Genomic DNA, 19,324 nt, shown 5'->3' on the forward strand with positions numbered 1-19,324 from the left:
AATTTTGTCTGATTCAGATAAATTATCTGCTTTTATATTAGAAAATTAAGTACACATCATCAAATAAATAGTCGCAAAATAGTTGCCCTCAGACGGAAGCATCAGATTTAATTGCTATTTAGAAGGAAGATAAAGGTTACCAGCAACATCCATTGTCAATCCCTGCATTATCTGTCAGGCTTGCGGGGGGGCTGGGAGTTGGGGTGGGTTGGGTGTCAGTATACACTCTGGACAGGCTGCAAATCTACCAGGAACAATAAACACTTAAGATTAGGATATGTTAGCATGGATCTGTTGAGGTTATAATCCATCCCGTGTAGCTCTGATATTCTCATGCAGTTCCAGCAGATTTTGTTGTGTTGATAGCACGTCTAATAGCTGCCCACACAAATTTCAGTTTGGGCATGGGTCTCATGATACAGCTGGATATTGCATAGTGTCTGTGTCTTTGAGATAAGGTCCTATGTGCATTAAAAATAAAAAAACTAAAACTCGCAGGACCTCATTAACGTAACATTAGGCTGTTAATGTGCCTGTACTGAAGACCAAAGGTGATCTATCACAATAAACAAATCAGTGACCTGATAATTCGTTATTGGTGCAAACATAGACTGTGTATAGCTGCACAGAGCATCGTCTCTCAAAAGTGAAGATACCACTGGTCGGGCGCCCCCTGCTGTTCGGTTTCAGAAAGCTGTGTAATCCCACCCATCCCCATAGGTTTCAACGGCAAAACAGACAACTTTCAATCACGTTTTTTTCTAATATACTCTAATTCTATCTCTACTGTAATTTAAATGTAACCGCTAGTGTAACCTCTATTTAAAAAAGGTGTGGTTATTGTAAAAGGGCTGGTTATGGGCGGGACCAATAATAGACAGTCAGCTCCGCTCTGCTCAGCTCTGCAGCCTGTGACCTCGAGGCAGCCCTCAGGGGCGGGGTTATTTAAATGAGTAGGGTCTCTCTCACAGTCTTTCTCCCTCCTCTGGTCTCTACTGCGCAGACTCGGGTATCAGGATCGCCAACATGGCGGAAGATTTTGCCTTCGTTTTCATTGAATGAATGGGAACGGCAACAAGCGTCCATCTTTTTTTACAGTCTCTGGGTGCAACTATTTCAGACCACTATATTTAAAAAAACTAATATACATAATATACAAGTAACCTCTACTTGTTAAAACAAGATAGAAATGATAGAAGAGATCAAAGTCACAAAGAATGCTGGCGCTTCAAAAATGAAATAAATAAATGTAAACATCAAATCAACTGAATAAATATCAAAGGCACAAATTGCATGCATGTTAGCCCTGATGACAAGCACAAGAGCAATGTCATGGCAGCTTTGGGAGTGAGTAGGTGGCAGAGGGAATTTGCATGGCGACAAAAATGTAAATAAAATGCCACTCGTTTGAAAAAAATGTTCAAAAAGCACACCTGGGACTTGGCTCTAAACGTCATCTGTTTGAAATGTAACATCAGAAGCGATCATTAGACTGAGAGGAAGACTGTCACATACGTATCTGATCATCCAAAGCAGACATTAACATTCTGCCCAAGTGTTGGTGATCTCCACAGTGTGCTCTACAGAGCAATGACAAATACAAAATTCCTGTCACATCCAGCTCCTGCTTCTTATGTTCTCCGCTGCAGGATGATGCTAAAATGCAAACATTTTACAATCAGCAGCACTTGTGTATTCCTCATGTATGATGTATTCTGCCATCTGCTGTTTGAATAAGAAAAAAAAGTGTGATAGTTTTCTGCATACTTTATTAGTTGAGTAGAGTTTGTGTTATTATGGGGAAGTACAAAAAGCGCTTATAGGACCTCCTATGTTAGAAGGTAGGTATGGTCACATATAAAACCACACAGAGAGCAATAATAAATTATCTATTTTCTATTTCTGTTTTCACTAAACAATAAAAGACTTCTAAAGTGGGTCTTTTGCTTGTACTGCACTATGACTCTACTGTTATCACCTCTAAGTGTAACAGAATCTAACCAGAATCAAAAGCACTGTATTTGTGAAGCTCAATGCATTTTTTCTCAAGGCAATAGCCTAAACAAACTTTATGTCATGCTTTAGTTAAGGTCTGGGTCATTATCAGAATACTGGGCTTTCTGTCCCTTTAAATCCTGACAATTTAAGATTTGTTATGCTGTTGACTGTTCATCATATTTATATGACTTATAAAAAGATTGCAAAGATATCATATTTTCACAGCTTAATAACTTTTTATTTTTAGTTTGGATTTTCTGTCATGAATGTGTCCACCCGGTAGTGCAGCTTTCTGTGAAAATGAAAAGTGATTAGGCTTTGAAAATAGACTAATTTTGTAAAATGAGAGGTTGAATAATTTTGGCAAATGATGCATTTAATAAAAATATGGTTGACCTAGAGTTGCATTTTAAACATTTTAACCCCTTCAGACCCTGCGTCAATTACAATGGACATAATGTAGTTCATTTTTTCAAATCTTTTGTTGCACAGAACACTAATTTAGACCCAATTAACCCCACCCACTGCACTGGAGAAAAAAACAGCAACTCAGACATTAGGGTATCAGCACCACAGAACAAATGGGGCAGTGTTATACAAGCTAATTTTTACTAATTCTTTGTGATTTAAAACATTTTTATCATGTTTAGGAATAAAGAAATAAGTTAATTGGATTCATTTTAATATATATTTTATATTGGGTTAGTAGTGTCTTATTATGTGTGCATTACAGACAGAAAACGGCATTTTTGTATTTTCCCTGGAACAAAATTCAGGTCTGAAAGGGTTAAATTGTTCATGGTGACCTACTGTTTGGTTCTGTCCTCAGTATAGAGTATAGAGACAATATGATAAATGTTAATTAGTAAATTAATTGCTGAATATGGAGCAATTGTCTCTGTATTCCCTTGTGATGTCACTGATCTCAATAGTCTCTTTCTAAAAGGGGCAGTTATCCCAAAATTACAGGGTGGACAAGGAATGTTTGGGCTTGTTTATATAGCTAGATATTTTCTGAAAAAAGCTAAATGATAATTTATGAATAAATCAATAAAAAAGCTCAATGAATAAATTTACTGCTTTTTTATTCAAATATAAGGTTAAACTTGTCTCCTCTTTATTTGAAACAATGTATTAATGCAGAGTAAATTATTTTAATACACTTTAGTATGCTCCAGACACAAATCTCACATTATATTGACATATAATGTTCCACATACACACAAGTTTTTCTATTGGTGTGTGTGGCATATATACACGTACAATAGTAAAAAGCACAGTAAAAAATGTACAGCAATAATAAACTCTCTATAATAAGCTCTCTATATATTTTATTATCAAATCCTCCTACAGACATAATGTACAAACTCATCATGTACAGTATGTGCATAGTGTTTTTTGTGCATATCTTAATTTATAGATATGAGGAAAATTAGATTAGGTTGGCACCATAAAAAGCACTCAAATATCAAATCAATCTGCAGCTCCAGAGAGGTTACGGATGAGCAGACAATAATGAGCATAATCAACATCTCTTAAAGTAATTGCATGTCAGAGCATAAGACAGATGCATGCACAGGAACAATGAGTGAAAGGACGACATACTGTATTGTCACAGTAAAAAAACAAGCAATCTATAAATAACGGTAAGCCCATTTCTTTTGATTATTCTACATGCCGGAAGCACAGTTGCTGTCCTTTGGAACTTTGCGAGTTCATGATGACTGGACTGATTTACGGTTTCATGCCAAACGTCATGGACCAAGAACTAGTATTGTGTCCAATGACTTTTGCCATGTCTTATGCAAGTAAAGACCTGCAGCCGGATATACTGTATGTGCAGGGGCTTCAGGATTGTGGATGTGACTGTCTCAGTTCTTTTAGTTGCTTGTCTGATTCTGGCCAGATACCACCGGTTCCAATCATTACCACTCCCTGCACTACTGTCCACTGTGGGTGGTAATGCTTCAGAAATGAAATGTCCCATCAATCACATCACCTCACAGGGTTATCCCCATCTTCTGAGGTAACACGTCATAACCAGTTTCTATACTTCTGTCCCATGACTTTTGCCATGTCAGTGTAAATGCTTCAAAATTTAGACCTTTTTTATATTTGAATCTTTGTGAAAGTTGTCAACGCTATGTGTTCTATATAACTGTTCCACTGTACCAAATAGTAAAATTTTTCCAGGTTTACTGTTGACAGAGAGTACACTCTTCCCATCATAGTCTCTAATATCTTTGAGCAAGGCATATTTTATAACAACCTTGTAAAACATTTGGATGCTTTTCACCTCTTTACATAATCTGACTGAGACAATTGTTCTCTGTGTTCTGTCAAAAAAAAGATAAATAGACCAATAGAATTAATGTTAACACTGTTGTCCTGTCAGATTAAAAAAAAAGCTAACTAAAATAAGTCTGTATCTAATAAATAGCCTAACAAACCCCTATCAAAAAACAACTACAATTCTCTCTATTTATACTATGTATTATAAATTATATTTTTGCCGTTACGACAATAACCCACTCCATCAGTCGTAGCTGGAGAGCTGGAACAATGGAGCAATGGAAAAACAAAGCATGCAGATGCTTCCAAACAGGTGTACTGCATGATACAATTAAGCAATTAACATCCTACCATGAACTGTGGTGTGTGTTCACATGCTGAGCAGACCCAGGTGAAAATGTTCAAAAGAAATGATCTAAATGATTTTTAAAAAGGCATGCACAGAGAATTTATTTCATAGGGTTACATTTACTGATATTGACAAATTACAGTCTGATAAACTAGACCAGATTTCTTAGGTTTACAGTCAAAGATTTAAGGTCAAAGATTTTCTTCCGTATCCACAGTATCCACTGTACACATTTAAGTAATAATTATACTAAAGTGGCACATTTTATTTAATAACAGTAGCAGGATGGAAGGTTTTTTTTTTGGGTGCTAACACAGGATGTTTATGTTCTTTGTATTATCATCAAGATAATATGGCCACTGGTCAAAACATCAGTGTTAGCAGGGTCAGATCCAATTGGGTACGACACACTACAATACTAAAAGCTATACACTATATATTATTCTTTAAAGTGTGGGTTTGGCAGGTCAGTACATACAATTTTTTTTTTTGTACTAACAGGAATTGATGAAGCTTGACTCATTCTCATATTTTTTATTTATTTATTTTCCTCCCTTTTTTTCCTGACAAATACATATTTCGTATGTGTGTTATGCTGCTAAAACTGCAGTTATCTTTGCATAAAAAAAAAAAATTCTTACATAATTACCTGTGTGCTACATTTTAACAGTGTCCAGAAAAATACACACAACTGCAAAGTGAGAACCATGCCTGAAAAGATTAAAGTGGTCTCTGCGTTTAGATCTATAGGAAACACAGCAGTACTGTACATATGGTTGGAAAATGTAGTACAAATTACACATTCAATAAGAGAGACATCCATTCCTTAGTGAAAAAAACCCAGAATGCAATCAATGCGAGACGTGATCAGATTGTGTCAGCAGGACCAGCGTGTCCACGGCTACACAGAGAGGAATATTAGAGAAGCTTCTCAGTGCATAAACCTCTCATTACAAAGACCAACGACCGTTTGACAGGTCAGCGGTATACAACCACGGGCACTGCTCTACAGAGATATGAAAAAAAGAGTGATCTGGTCAGATGATTCATCCTTCACCACCAGTAGGCGAGTGCTTGTGCGGCGTACATCAAAAGAACAGGCCGGAATGCTTGACCCCTACACTGATTGGGTCCAGTGGTCCTGTTACATAAACTTGAAATGAAAAGTTTAGGAGTTAAGAATGTTGTTTATTTCTTCTTCTCAGTAGTTACAGTTTTGAAGATATGTGGTGGTGTCCCCAAAAAGAATATAATCAAAGAGTTAGGACACTCAATAAATACCTTTGCTTTAATTTGATCTCCATTTGAACAATATTGAGAGATGAAGGTAATATAACAGAAGTCATTTCAAGTAGTTTAACAGTCTGATTCAAACTTCATTCACCTCAGTTTTTTTGTTACTATTAAAAATTCCTAAAATCAGAATCAGGTAAGTTCCAAAGAGACAGAAACAAGAAACAAGTTTGCAGATGTTCAAGTCTGAAAAGTACAGAATATTTAACTGTCAGGTCTGGTCAAACTAGCAGCAGCGCAGTGAGTGGAAGTGATCAGGACTGGGGATGTCTGACTGGAACAGAGCCTGCGAACAGACAGTGCAACTCAAAGTGCAACATTCTTGTGTTTTGTTTAGTGTAGTGTAGTGTAGTGTATATCACCTGGAGGATTGATATTTATCTCATTGGTCATTCAGCACATTAGATGACTAATATCTTCCAGCAAACCAGGAGAACTTCAGGTGCTCAGACGCGAATTCTCCTCGAAATGAAGATTAAATGAGAAAATTCTTTCATCCTTTCAGACTCTCTTCTGAGTGCTCATAAAAGCACCATGTGCATTTTACAATCATCCTGTCATTTTCTCATCCCTTTCATCACCGACTGCTCTTCTTTGTTTTGTTTTTTTAACATCATTTTTATTCCACTTATAGCTGAGTCATACTTTTGTCACTCTAAATAAAAACGGAACAGGTTAAATGTTTAAATGTTGCAGAGCTAAAATGATAATTGCACACTTGCCTGCAAGGCTCACCACCAAATTCAGGTGCAATAAATGAATATATTTATATCAGTGTTCGCATGTGTTTAAATGTCAAACTATAATCTGGTAAGGGAAATAACGATGAAGTGCTTGTGACCTGATTGAAGCTCGTCCCTGTGAGTACTATTCACGCTACAATTCTAGAACTTTTTTGCTTCTGCTCTGTCTCTTCCACCATGCTGCCCTGACAAATGAGTTGTGTTCACATTCCTCCACAAGACACTTCTGTGGGTACCATCTCTAGGGCAGCAGGCCGGCAAAAGACAGAGAGAGCAAGAAAGAACAAGAGAAAGAGAGAGAGAGCGCTTCAGACCTCAGGCTGTCTATATCCTCCTTAACACACATTCTCTCTGACACATCACATGGAGTACTCTTTCCTTATCTAGTTTACACTGGCTGTGATTACATTACCCGCTTATGAAATGCTGTCAGCCGTTAGCTGGAGTATAGAGGTAATTTTGTGCACACATTTTACACAAAATAATAAAATAAAAAATAAAAAAAGATTCAAAAGGAAACAAATATTTGTTTTAATTATAAAAATAGAATTGCATATATCAAATATACACCTCTATGTTTTGTAGTCCAGTAGCAGTGCTGTATGGCAAAAAGAAGCTGCTTTTTTATTTTCTCATCTTAGCAATGACTTTATTACTGTACTTCACCTGTCAGAACTTTAATTCTTCTCTTCACTGCTGAAACTGAGAACAGTGTTAAACTGAACTAAAGGCTTTGCCATGTGGGTCAGTCAGACCTCTTCTTATACCAGTTTTCTCCACTTTCCAAGACTCTATTTGATGTGTAGGAAACACTCTCGGGACTTTAGTGAACTGTAATTTCACTAAAGAAAAAAAAAACTTTTTCAATTAATAATTTGACTGGTATTTTTTCACCTGTGAAAGATACTTGATTTCTTTGTTATTCTTTGCAGTTATTCTGAAACTATTTTTGTTTGGATTTTGACTTTGCTTCCATTTTTGTGTTTTGAGGGTTTTCCTTTGTATTTGTGTATTTTCATTTTTTTTTTAAATATATTTTTGTGGATTTTCATTTTTGTGTATATGTGGATTTTCATATTTTTGTATTTTTGTGGATTTTCATCTTTTTGTGGAATTTCATTTTTGTTTTTTGTGGATTTTTTGTGGTTTTTCTTTGTGTTTTGGTGGGATTTTGCTGCTGAAGTCTTTTGTTTTTGGAATCTCTGGTTAGTTTCTGATTCTTTTCTGAGCTTTTAAGTTTAGGCACAGTTTTCGTGGATGGGCGGGGATTAGAAGGAGGCGCTTACCTTGTATCTCTATTGGTCAGCTGATTTTGGACTGACAGGTGCCCTGAAACCTCGGCTGCGTCCGAAATCGCGTACTTAAGCAGTACGTACTGGATTGGGGTGAGTACGCACTGCTTGTCGAGCAAAGCAGTACGCTTTTTCAGTACGCCAGACCGCAGTACGCACGCAGCCTCGGACGCACTACATCCACCATCTTACCTCTGACGCCCTTTCACCTCTCACCCCTCCTAACCAGCGGCACACTTTACAGAGCTTTACCCTAATTAATTTCATTAAAATCCCCTCATTAATCAGCTCTTATTAATAAATAAACCCCCAAACTGTCCTATTTAATAAACACTGACTAAATAAAACTTAAAATTAATATTTCCTCAAATATGAAATATTTAATAATAAATATGAACAGACTGTTTAATATTCATGAAGCATATTAATAATACTAGCTTATGCAACAAAACAATTATCAAAAAGTTTCAAAGATAAATACCAAAATGTTAATTAATTCCTGCCTTTCCATTTCACCTCAGAATTTCCTTTTCTAGCCTAAATATTTAAACACATGATCCTTATTGTTATACATTATCTTTTACTGACTGCATTAAACATAAAGGCAACATATATGCATTACTGATGTAAATAAAATATGCTAGAACCAGTCAGTTTCTGGAAAACTGGGGATCATTTGGCAATAAAAAAATATTTTAGTTATTTTATTTAATATAATTTTTCCCTCACTTGCATATTTACACAAATACATTTCTCACAAAATACAAGAATGACAAGTCTTTAAAGTAGCTTTATTTATTTTTTTATTCATTGTTCATTTTTCTCCCTCTCTTCATCTTCATCCTCTCGAGTAGGAAGGATAGTTGAATCTGAAACACACACAGATTAAATCAGTTTAGCTTGGTCATTAAACAAATATAATATAAATTCTGAACAACATAAAAGTCTTACCATCCTGGCTGGTTAGCTAGCTATTTAATAAAACTAAATAAAATGGTCAGATTTTGGTTATAATTTATTAATGTGATTTTTGGCAACCAGTCTGTCTGTCTGTTGAAAAGCCTCTCTGATATCAGCAGCCTTTTTTCTCAGATGAGTTTATACAGACTGATCAGTATTAAGTTAAAACTGCCCCAGCTCCTCAGCACTGCAGCAGTATACAGGGCTGTAGTGAGTTAGTAAACGCTGGTGCTGTAGAACAGAAGATTAATAAAGAGTTGTGATAAGTTTGATAACTCTAGCTAAGCTAACTGATCTCAGTAGCACAGAGCTAACGCTGCTCAGTAAAGCAGTTCAGATACGAAAATAAAGATGTTCTGTCTGCAACAGCATTAATAACAAACCCACACCCCTATAACTCGCTACTTTAACTAACCCTCATAAATCTTTCATTTACAGCCTGATATCACAAACAACCAAAACAGTTTATATATCTGAATCTCCTCACCTCATAAACTTCTCTCTCTCTCCACTCCTCTCCTCCGCCGCTCCGCCGCTCACTGACGGGTCACTCAGCTCAGCGCGGCTCCCGGTGGATTGTGGGAAATATTAGCGGGTGAAGTGTGCTGGGCTTGTATACTTAAAAATGTCTCCCGGTGCAGTACGTCATCCGGGAACTTTTCGCGTACTCAAACTCGCCTACTGCGCATTCGGACACACTACCCGATCTCGCATACTGCTTTTGCATACTGTTTAGTATGGAAGTACGCGATTTCGGACGCAGCCCTCGTCTGAGGCTGACCACGCCCACCCGCCAGCTTCAAGCGTTCTTCGGTCATGGCGGAGCGACGGTTTGCAGTGAACAGCAGCAGCAGGAGGTATTTTTCTCAGTTAAAACTGATATAAATGCTGTGTTTAGTCGGGTCGGAGAAATGTATTATATTTCCCCTCTGAGTCAATGTTTCACCTTGTTCAGCTCACTAGAAGCTTAAAACGCTCCTGTTAGCGAGCTGTGCTAAATATTTATGCTAAATGTAGCGAGTTAGCTATAACTTTAGCTTAGCTGCGTTAGCTTAGCTTGTTATTGTGTTTCTCGCTAAAGCCGAGCGGGTAGCGGTTAGTTAGTTAACGTTACTTTATTTGTTAATTAGACTGTTTATTACTTTAGTTAACAGTTGGAATAGTTCAGCGGGTTGAGTGTAAAACACTAGAAATAACCGCGGTCTCGTGTCGGCACGCAGAAACCGCTCGGTCGCGCTTCTCTGCATCTAAACTGCAGTTATCTGCGCGTCTAAACCATGTTTTACGGTACCCGCGTTGTTCCAGGTAAATAAACGTAATTTAACAAGCTCCAATAAACTAATACACTCCAGAAACATAACTACATATCTGTAGAACAGTGTAACATAAATAAAATAAATCAAAGGGTTATGAAATAACCCCAATGAAGTTATAGTAGACATTATAATAATATTAATTATGTATGTTTCCAGTAATTATACTGAAAATCTGGATTGCTGTTTTTTATTTGGTTGTATTAAGACAAGACTTTGGATATCACACCACTAAAATTAAATATCTCATACTCATTCATTCAAGGTATGCAATGTGGGATTACTGTAGCATTTTAGAGTAATGGGATACCAAACTTAGAGAAATGTTCAGTTGGTTTTGTATAATACTGCAAAGCAGGTGGTGTGACCGCAGTAAGAAACGAGCTTGGTAAAGTTGGTACACACAGCATTCTAAACTGTATAAAATTACATTTTGTAAACAACAGAGAAAGTAACGTTACAAACTTTCCCAAACACATTTGCTGAAAATAGCCGGGATCGCAGCAATGGGCCTCAAAGATAATAAGGAACCGTGTGTAATGTACAGACCCTGATTAAAAACAAACATTCACAGCGCTAAGTAGCCATTTGTTGTTAGATATAAAGACTTAACACCCAGTAAAGATAATACACGAGGTACCATTGACTGAACTTCCTCAAATTTAATGGACCTTTAAACATGCATTTAATGCATCCCTGTAACCAATAAATTGCAGCATTGAGATGCCAATAGTTATTGAGTTGTCCATAATACAGTGTCTCACAGAAGTCAGTACAATACTCACATTTTTGCAAATATTTTATTATATTTTTTATGATGTAACAATATAGAAATCTACTCTATACTCTACTCAATATACTTTATTATTTAAATGGTCATTTTAGAGCTGGTATAGCAATATATATTTACTGTCAGAGTACATATGGGAATAAAACACTCCAGAGCTGGCAGCTCTCATGCAGCCACAGACCACAATACTACCACCATGCTTGACTGTAGGCAAGGGGCAGCTGTCTTGGTACTCCTCACCCGGGTGCTGCCAAACTGCTGTACACCATCAGAGCAAAACAGGTTTATCTTGTTCTGAATAGACCACAGGTTCCAGTAATCCATGATTTTGCACTGCTTTTCTTCAACTGTTTATGGGCTTTGTTGTATGTCAGCTTCCTGACTAGGCTGACCTCCCAATTCTTTAACCTGTGCAGCAATGCTGGCAGCACTCATACGGCTTTTTTTTATTCCAACCTGTGGATTTGATGCTGAACACATGGACAGTATCTTTTCTCACTAAATCTATACTGCTGTACAAGATGTACACTGACGACTCTAAATTATATCCAGTAATTTGTAGATGTTAGATTTCTCCCAGTTGATGTAATTTGCCAGTTTCAGCTTCCAGTTTGTTAGTTCCCCATCACACACTGCTGCCACTACTGTGAGGTTGTGTCAGCTAAGGCTGGTCCAATTAATACACATCATATAGTTTGTCCAGAATTGTCAATTTTCATTTTTATGAAAAAAGTATAAGTTGTTTTTGATTAAAAAAAAATTAGTGTGTGCAGTTCTTAAAAGAGACAACTAGAAGTGTATGTTTACTATCCTAATGCTGAACAATTGTTAAGGTAGCACTGGTCTAATTGGGCATTAAATCTCCTAGTTATAGGGCCAACTACCCACAGCCATACAACACAAAAAAAATCTGGTCTGTTTCTGTCCATCTGAAATAATGCATAATACTGAGTACACGTTGTCTTTGTATTAGATCATGCACCTTAATGGTGCTACAAAATAACAAAGCTTTTACTGCCCTGTTTTCTTCCTGGAAGGCATCAGGAATAGGGGGTGGCCCTCAAGGTAAAATTACTTATTCATTTTTATGGGTGTGCAAGGGCAATTTAACTATTTATTGTGCTGAGCAGAGGTATGTTTGACTACTCTTTAAGCAGTTATTCTTAATTCCAGTCCTTCCATCCCAAGGACTTACAAGCTTACCACAGGAAATTATAGGCCGTTGTGAGCTGGATCAGGGTCAGAGAATAGTTACATTTGTAGTGGGACTGAGGACCTCTGTTCCAAGAGAGATACAACAGTTTAAGTTACTCAGTGTAATCATATAATAAATAATCATGAAATGCATTTTTTATTTAAAAGGACAGGACAGGTGTTACATGTCAGTGTCCTCCATACCTGGATGGAATACAGGTAGATTTTTTTACTACTGTAGTCATTTTTTTATATTTGATTGTATTTTCCATTTGCTACAATTTTGAATATTAAGTTTTCAAAAATACCAGCTGATGTCTAAGATTTGGTCACTTTAGTTTATTGATTTATTACAATACTGATATTCATAGTGTATTTAAACATTAACAGCATAATGGGAAAAACTGTTCTAAAATGTTTGCATAATATATATTTCAATATCACTAGACTGAGAAAACAATTTCAGCTTACACCAATAGGAGTGTATTTCAAATTTTTGGTAGGGACTGCAAGGACTCTGGCGTGGTAATCGGCTCGGGCATCAGATGTCCGTTGTCAGACCAAGACCTGCTAGTGCTACAGACAGCCATTGACCCATCTGCTTCATTTGGTCATGACCTCAACATTCAGGCTCTTCAGTTCACACAGGTATGAGCTGCTGGACTAAACGGTTTCAGGCTGAATTTGAAATGGAAAACATTGTGTTCTTACCCAGTAAACTTAATGTTGAATATTTACATACAGAATATAGTATTTAAAATAACCAAAATTGGATTGTTGTGGGTGGGGAAATTCTCAGCACAGACATGACAAATGTCATGAGACTAGTATCCTGTGTGGGGTACTATCTCTGCTATTAAATATAGATGTAATTTCTACCAGAGCCGCTTATAACACAGTTCTTTTCAGCCACCACTGTTTACCATCATTACCACCCACAGTGGACAACGCAGTGGGTGGTAATGTCTTCCAGCACTTTTAGCCGATGCTCCCAAAAGGCTTCCAATATTACTGTTTTACACCATTAAGAAGCTCAAAGCTAACACATTTGAAACGAGGCACTTGGAATTCTACCAGGGAAGGGAAGCTACTTTGAGCTTCTTAATGGTTTAAAAATAGTGATTTCTTTGCATGGTCAATTCTATGCCCTAATTATTAACACTAAGCTAACATTAAGTTAGCATTGGCTAAAGGTGCTGTATTTCACAATGCTGGAGGTGGGTTACTCGACAAAAAGGTTTTACTCTGTCATGTTTCACTATACCCCAATTTCACACCAGAATTCTTCTTTAAAGTACACAAGTGTTTTCATTAAATGGTCCTCCATTTAACAGTGAACACCCACCTTCAGTACTTAAACATAAATGGGTCATCAATAACAAGCATTATTCTAAACTCACTAGAGTAACATGCTAGATTTTAGAATAATACTTGCTATTGATGACATTTATGTTCCAGTACTGTAGGTGGAGGGCATTAACAAAGACTACAGCATTCAAACCACTGCTCTTGTGACGTTTTACAATAACGGAACAAACCTGTTTCCCAGACTTCTTTGTTGCTTGTCTTTGGACCAGGCAAAAGAAAGTACTAAAATAAAATGTTAATTGAAGGAAATTGCTAAATAAAAACTATGCAATACCTAAATGTGCATTTTTAAATGTATTCGATTAAATACAAAATATAATGGTTTTGCACATACCTTAATCTCTTTTCCAGGGAGGAACAGCCATGTACAGAGGATTTTCCTGAAGAACCGTGAGGAGCTTTCACCAACACCCCACAACATCAGAGTCTCGCGCCTAGGAGCGCACAGGAACACTGCCCTGGGGGTTGAAGGACATGAAAACAATGATTTTGTATTCTCCTGTGCTGCTTGAGATTTTTAGAACTGACAGGTTGATGTCAGACTTGCTTCAATTTACACAGATTTTAGACTGTATGATTTCACTGCTTAAAAAGCTTCTCTAGAAGTCAGACCATATACATTATTTCTTGCAATGTTATCAAGCTGAACAGTTGATCTAAAGTTGAGGCCCCACTCCTGGAAGAACCTTGGTGCCAGTACACCCTGAGCAAGGCTCACAACTTTAAAATCCCCCAGCTGTTCTGAAGTTTAAAACATTTATATGTTTAAAATGTTACACAAATGCAGATGACAATAAATTATACATACTTGAAATTGCTGCTGTCCAAATCATTCTGTGAGTATTTGGGAGACTTTCCTTTTCTGTCATCCTCAAAGAGATGTTCTATTCCTGCAATCGTCTATAAAAGGAGGAAGAAAAAGTTTGATCTTAATGCTGCATATAGTTGTGCAAATCGTAGGCATCTGCAACACCTGTTTAAGACTAGACTGTTTCTGTACACATGTAAGAAGAAGAACATACTAGAACATATTAAAGGGATAGTTCGGTATTTTTGACATGAGTCTGTATGGCATCATCATAACCAGTGTCGTGCATCCACACTGACTTACCCCCCACAGCGTCCTGTGAGCCGAGTTCTTGTCCAGTTTAGGTCAAAGCGAAAGTAGTCCGGCATGTTTGCTGGGGTCAGGAAAATAACTCCTTTTTCTTCCCAAAGCAGTACGTGTTCAAAAGAGTGATTTATTTACATCACAAAAAACTAACCCTGCAAAAGTCACGCCTCGTAAATCACTTGGGTCCTACTTTCTCTCATTTCGTATCAGTGCGCGTCATTCTGACAGCGAGCTGCGCACGCGTCAACAAGCGAGAAGTAAACAAAGCGACCCAAACACGTAGGCTAGCTGTCAGGTTGCAGCGCTGCGCGCATTGATATGGAACGAGAGAAAGTAGGACCCAAGTGATTTACGAGGCGTGACTTTTGCAGGGTTAGTTTTTTGTGATGTAAATAAATCACTCTTTTGAACACGTACTGCTTTGGGAAGAAAAAGGAGTTATTTTCCTGACCCCAGCAAACATGCCGGACTACTTTCGCTTTGACCTAAACTGGACAAGAACTCGGCTCACAGGACGCTGTGGGGGGTAAGTCAGTGTGGATGCACGACACTGGTTATGATGATGCCATACAGACTCATGTCAAAAATACCGAACTATCCCTTTAACTCACATTTAACAGTGCCGTAAAAAATAGGAATATTTTGATTTAAAGTGTTTAAAATAATACAATAAAACTGTTTGGTTGCTGAATTCTATGTGCATTTCAACCACTGTGAATTTGTTTAGCTCTATCACATCAGCATTTAATGACTGACTGGACAAAATAGGGATTCCATGGAAACCACATAATGTCCTTTAATTGTCCTTTAGACAAAATATTACAATACTAAGCATCCAGATGACTCTTATATAATTATGAACCCTAATGTGTTTCTTACCTGAGTGCACTATAATCAATGCCAGCCTCACCATGGAAAGTTGTTTTCAGCTGCCTTTCTGGAGTTGCTTCAGACCATGCTGAAATATGGTTGCCCTTGAAACACACAGGTAAAGTCACTTGACACGGCAGCCAGAAAATCCTCCTCACTGTAAAATGTGGGACACAATTACAGATCAATACGCTATTCAATTGTGACAAAAATGAATTGTAAGGAGAAAGGAAAACTACCATTTTACTGGTTGGCCACTGGTAACAGGATCTTGACTAGGCCCTGGACGGCACTCTGGACTAAAGAAATCAGACATAACATTCACAAAGATTTAAGTTATTATAACCCAAAGAACTACAGTTCTTACAGCTTAGGTCAACAATTACTATACAGTACCAGTTAACAGTTTAGACATGCTCTTTTCATTCAAGATGTTAAATTTATACAGAAACAAATGTGGATTTATTTTGTAAATGTAATAATTTGCTTTTTTTCCATATGTAACTTTATTGTTTTGAAGTCTGTAACATGCATAATTACATTGTTTACATTTTTTACAAACTTTATAAAATGCTTGACTTGGGGAGTGAATGCAAACAAATTCTAATATTCTCATACTACTTGTACTTGCAAATGGTATTAAGACTAAAGTATCTAGTACATTAATAAATATGCTAATAAAGAACACAGACTTATTCGTTATTATTAATAATAATGACTTGCAAACAAAAAATACAGCAGTTTACCTCATGCATAGTAGGACTGTATGCTAAGCCTAGCTTGCATGTAGTGTAGCTCTTCAGTGGGTGATGAAGATTTGGCACTTTATTAGGGTTCGAAATCCGTCGCTTGACCACAGTAGACTGCCGAAAGAGTCCAGGGAAATTAAGTACTTAAATTAAGAGACATTTTAAAAGATAAGAACAGTAATTAGAAAGCCACCAAATTTTGTTATTAATGTTTAGATATTATATTACATGTATAAGAAGTCACTTCATCACACATACCCTGTCATTTGACTTACCTGTCTATTTGATCAACTTCACTGGTCATATAGGTGCACTTCTATAATGTAGGTGTACTTCTATAATTACAGACTGACCATCTGTTAGCTTTTGCCAACTGCCAGGAATACCAGTTTGCAGATGTTATTTGAGTGGAGGATAATTCTCGACACGGACATACTTTTTAAACATCGAAGTCCTTTTGGAAAATTGATAAATCCACCATCTACACCCAAAGTTTGGACTTTAAACAGTGTTTTACAGTAGCCAGGTGCATAGTGGAGCTTACTGAGAAGCTGCTTGTGCTTCTCATGCAAAGACCGAAAATGTTAAATAAATAAAATAATTCAGCTCAATAGACACAATTTAACCAGATCTAATCAACTAATAAAGACAACTTACTAAGACAACTATCCACCTGTAGAACAATAACATTTTCGAAATACAGACCTTGCACTTAAACTATTTTACTGTTTTCAGTACTGTTTCCACTACATTTTCAAACATTACGTTATGCATTGGCTACAAAAAGGTGTTATAAAAATATGTAAAAATGGATATGAAAAATTAATGCTCTATATAATTTTATGGTGCTGTGGTTCTAATATGGTTCTAATTTAAAAAATCTAAATTCTGGTCCATATACAAGCAACTAAGCATGGTTTAGACGCGCAGGTAAATACAGTTTAGATGTAGAGAAGCGCGACCGAGCAGATTCTGAGTGCAGATACGAGACCACGGTCGTTTATAGCGTTTCTCACACAGAGACCGCTGAACTATTCGAACTGTTAACTAAAGTAATAAACAGTCTAATTAACAAATAAAGTAACTAACTAACCGCTAAGTTCCCCGCTCGACTTTACCGAGAAACACAATAACTAGCTAAGCTAACGCAGCTAAGCTAAAGTTATAGCTAACTCGCTACATTTAGCATAAATATTTAGCACAGCTCGCTAACAGGAGCGTTTTAAGCTTCTAGTGAGCTGAACAAGGTGAAACATTGACTCAGAGGGGAAATACAATATATAATACATTTCTCCGACCCGCTCAGCGACTAAACACAGCATTTATATCAGTTTTAACTAAGAAAAATACCTCCTGCTGCTGCTGTTCACTGCAAACCGTCGCTCCGCCATGACTGAAGAACGCTTGAAGCTGGCGGTTTCAGGGCACCTGTCAGTCCAAATACAAGGTAAACGCCTCCTTCTAAGCCCCGCCCATCCACGAAAAACGTGCCAAAACTCAGAAACAAACCAGAGATTCAAGAAACAAAAGACTTCAGCAACAAAATCCCCCAAAACACAAATAAAATCCACAAAAATCTACAGAAAATATGCAAAAATCCACAAAAACACAGAAAATAAAAAAATCTACAGAAAAGAATTTGCCACTTCTGTCAAAATATTGCAATAAATACTGTGTATTATGAAATTTGAATTAAATATTGTACGTTTTTTGTTTGTTTTTTACGTATTGCCTCATCAGTTCTGTTCCTATGTGACTATATGCCATTTAAAACACATGAAAGAATCTGACATAGAAAAACTAATTAAAAGAACAAGGGCACTAGTGAAGTTAAGATGTTGGCTAAATCAAATCATCAATCCCCAACTTATCCCAAAAGTACTGGATGGTGCACCATCATGCCAGAAAGCACAGTTAGCCCCACTGCTCCTCAGCTCATCCTTAAGGTGCTTTACACACCAACAGACTTCAGGTCTGGCATTAGGCATGGTGCCAACAGGTTTACATGCTGCAGAGAGTCCTATTCTATTGGCAATCCTCTGTTCTCAAGCTGTGACTGTGTGTGCATGTGCACATCTGTGTCAGCAATGGGTGCAACTTAATCAAAGTAGCAGAATGCCTTCATTAGAAGGGGTGTCCACCAAGATTTAGATTTGTATAGTGTATATTCAGTATGTAGATGCAGTTTTACTGCCGAATGGCATTTTTAATCATGTCGACGACATTGTTGGTGTAATCTACATGTTGCTATAAATAATTTTTAACGAGTACATCCAACCTTAATATCCGCTGGTTTCCAGTCCTCTCAGCATATTTGTTAAAGGCGTGTTAGGGAGTCGATAACAAGGGTGTGGAGGCGTGGCTTAGTGAGGGCTGGAAAGGAAGTGAACGGGTCTCATTAGTATTGTGCTATATGGAGGTACTACATGCAGCAGAAACACTAATGAATTTAGACACTTCCTGTTTACAAACATGGGTCAACACCGGTCACAATAACACATGAGCAGCTGAACCGTGTTTCAATTTCCATGCACGCAAATAGTACAGTTAGTCAAAACATGGTGCTGTTCATTAAAATAATCTTTGACTGTTTTGTTGCTCTGCAACCTAAGCCTACTGTTAAACTTCCAGTGGTTCACAACTATCAATGGCTTATTCAAGCTAATGTTTCTAATTTAATTAAGTCTTGCACAGTAAAAAAAAGTGCAATTCACATTTACTTCATGAAGATTACACAAAGAGGAAATTATGCATTGTCACTTTACACTTTAAAGTTTCCTCAGAGAAACATGGGCAACGTTCTCATCAGTAAAACATATTTATGGATCCCCTTCAGTCACAACCAGAGACCTTTCCGCTTCTTACGTAGCTTAAGCTACAAATGGGAGCATAAACATATGGAAGAATTGCTACCCACCACCATGTCATGGTGGGAATAATCATCACTATTTCATCACCATCAATTAAGGCTGAGTCACAGATGCAGCAGAACTGATTTT

The 19,324-nt window shown here is 37.1% G+C and overlaps 2 long non-coding RNA genes across 4 annotated transcripts; one reads left to right on the forward strand and one right to left on the reverse strand.

Annotated features, from left to right (window-relative positions):
- The first annotated feature begins 12,455 nt into the window (after nt 1–12,455).
- On the forward strand, nt 12,456–14,406 carry LOC125781113 (uncharacterized). Its single transcript, XR_007424258.1, has 2 exons — nt 12,456–12,872; nt 13,944–14,406. It is a non-coding gene; the product is annotated as an uncharacterized LOC125781113 (long non-coding RNA).
- LOC111193229 (uncharacterized) lies at nt 12,852–17,742 on the reverse strand. 3 transcript variants are annotated; one of them, XR_007424256.1, is made up of 6 exons: nt 17,676–17,742; nt 16,323–16,439; nt 15,816–15,875; nt 15,586–15,733; nt 14,401–14,492; nt 12,852–14,050 (listed from the first exon to the last, which is right to left on the reverse strand). It is a non-coding gene; the product is annotated as an uncharacterized LOC111193229 (long non-coding RNA). The 3 variants fall into 3 exon arrangements; XR_007424257.1 differs by having other exon boundaries at nt 15,586–15,680; nt 16,323–17,736; XR_007424255.1 differs by having other exon boundaries at nt 16,323–17,736.
- Between the last annotated feature and the right edge of the window lie 1,582 nt (nt 17,743–19,324).

Source organism: Astyanax mexicanus, chromosome 14, assembly GCF_023375975.1.
Source record: "Astyanax mexicanus isolate ESR-SI-001 chromosome 14, AstMex3_surface, whole genome shotgun sequence".
NCBI lineage: Eukaryota > Metazoa > Chordata > Actinopteri > Characiformes > Acestrorhamphidae > Astyanax > Astyanax mexicanus.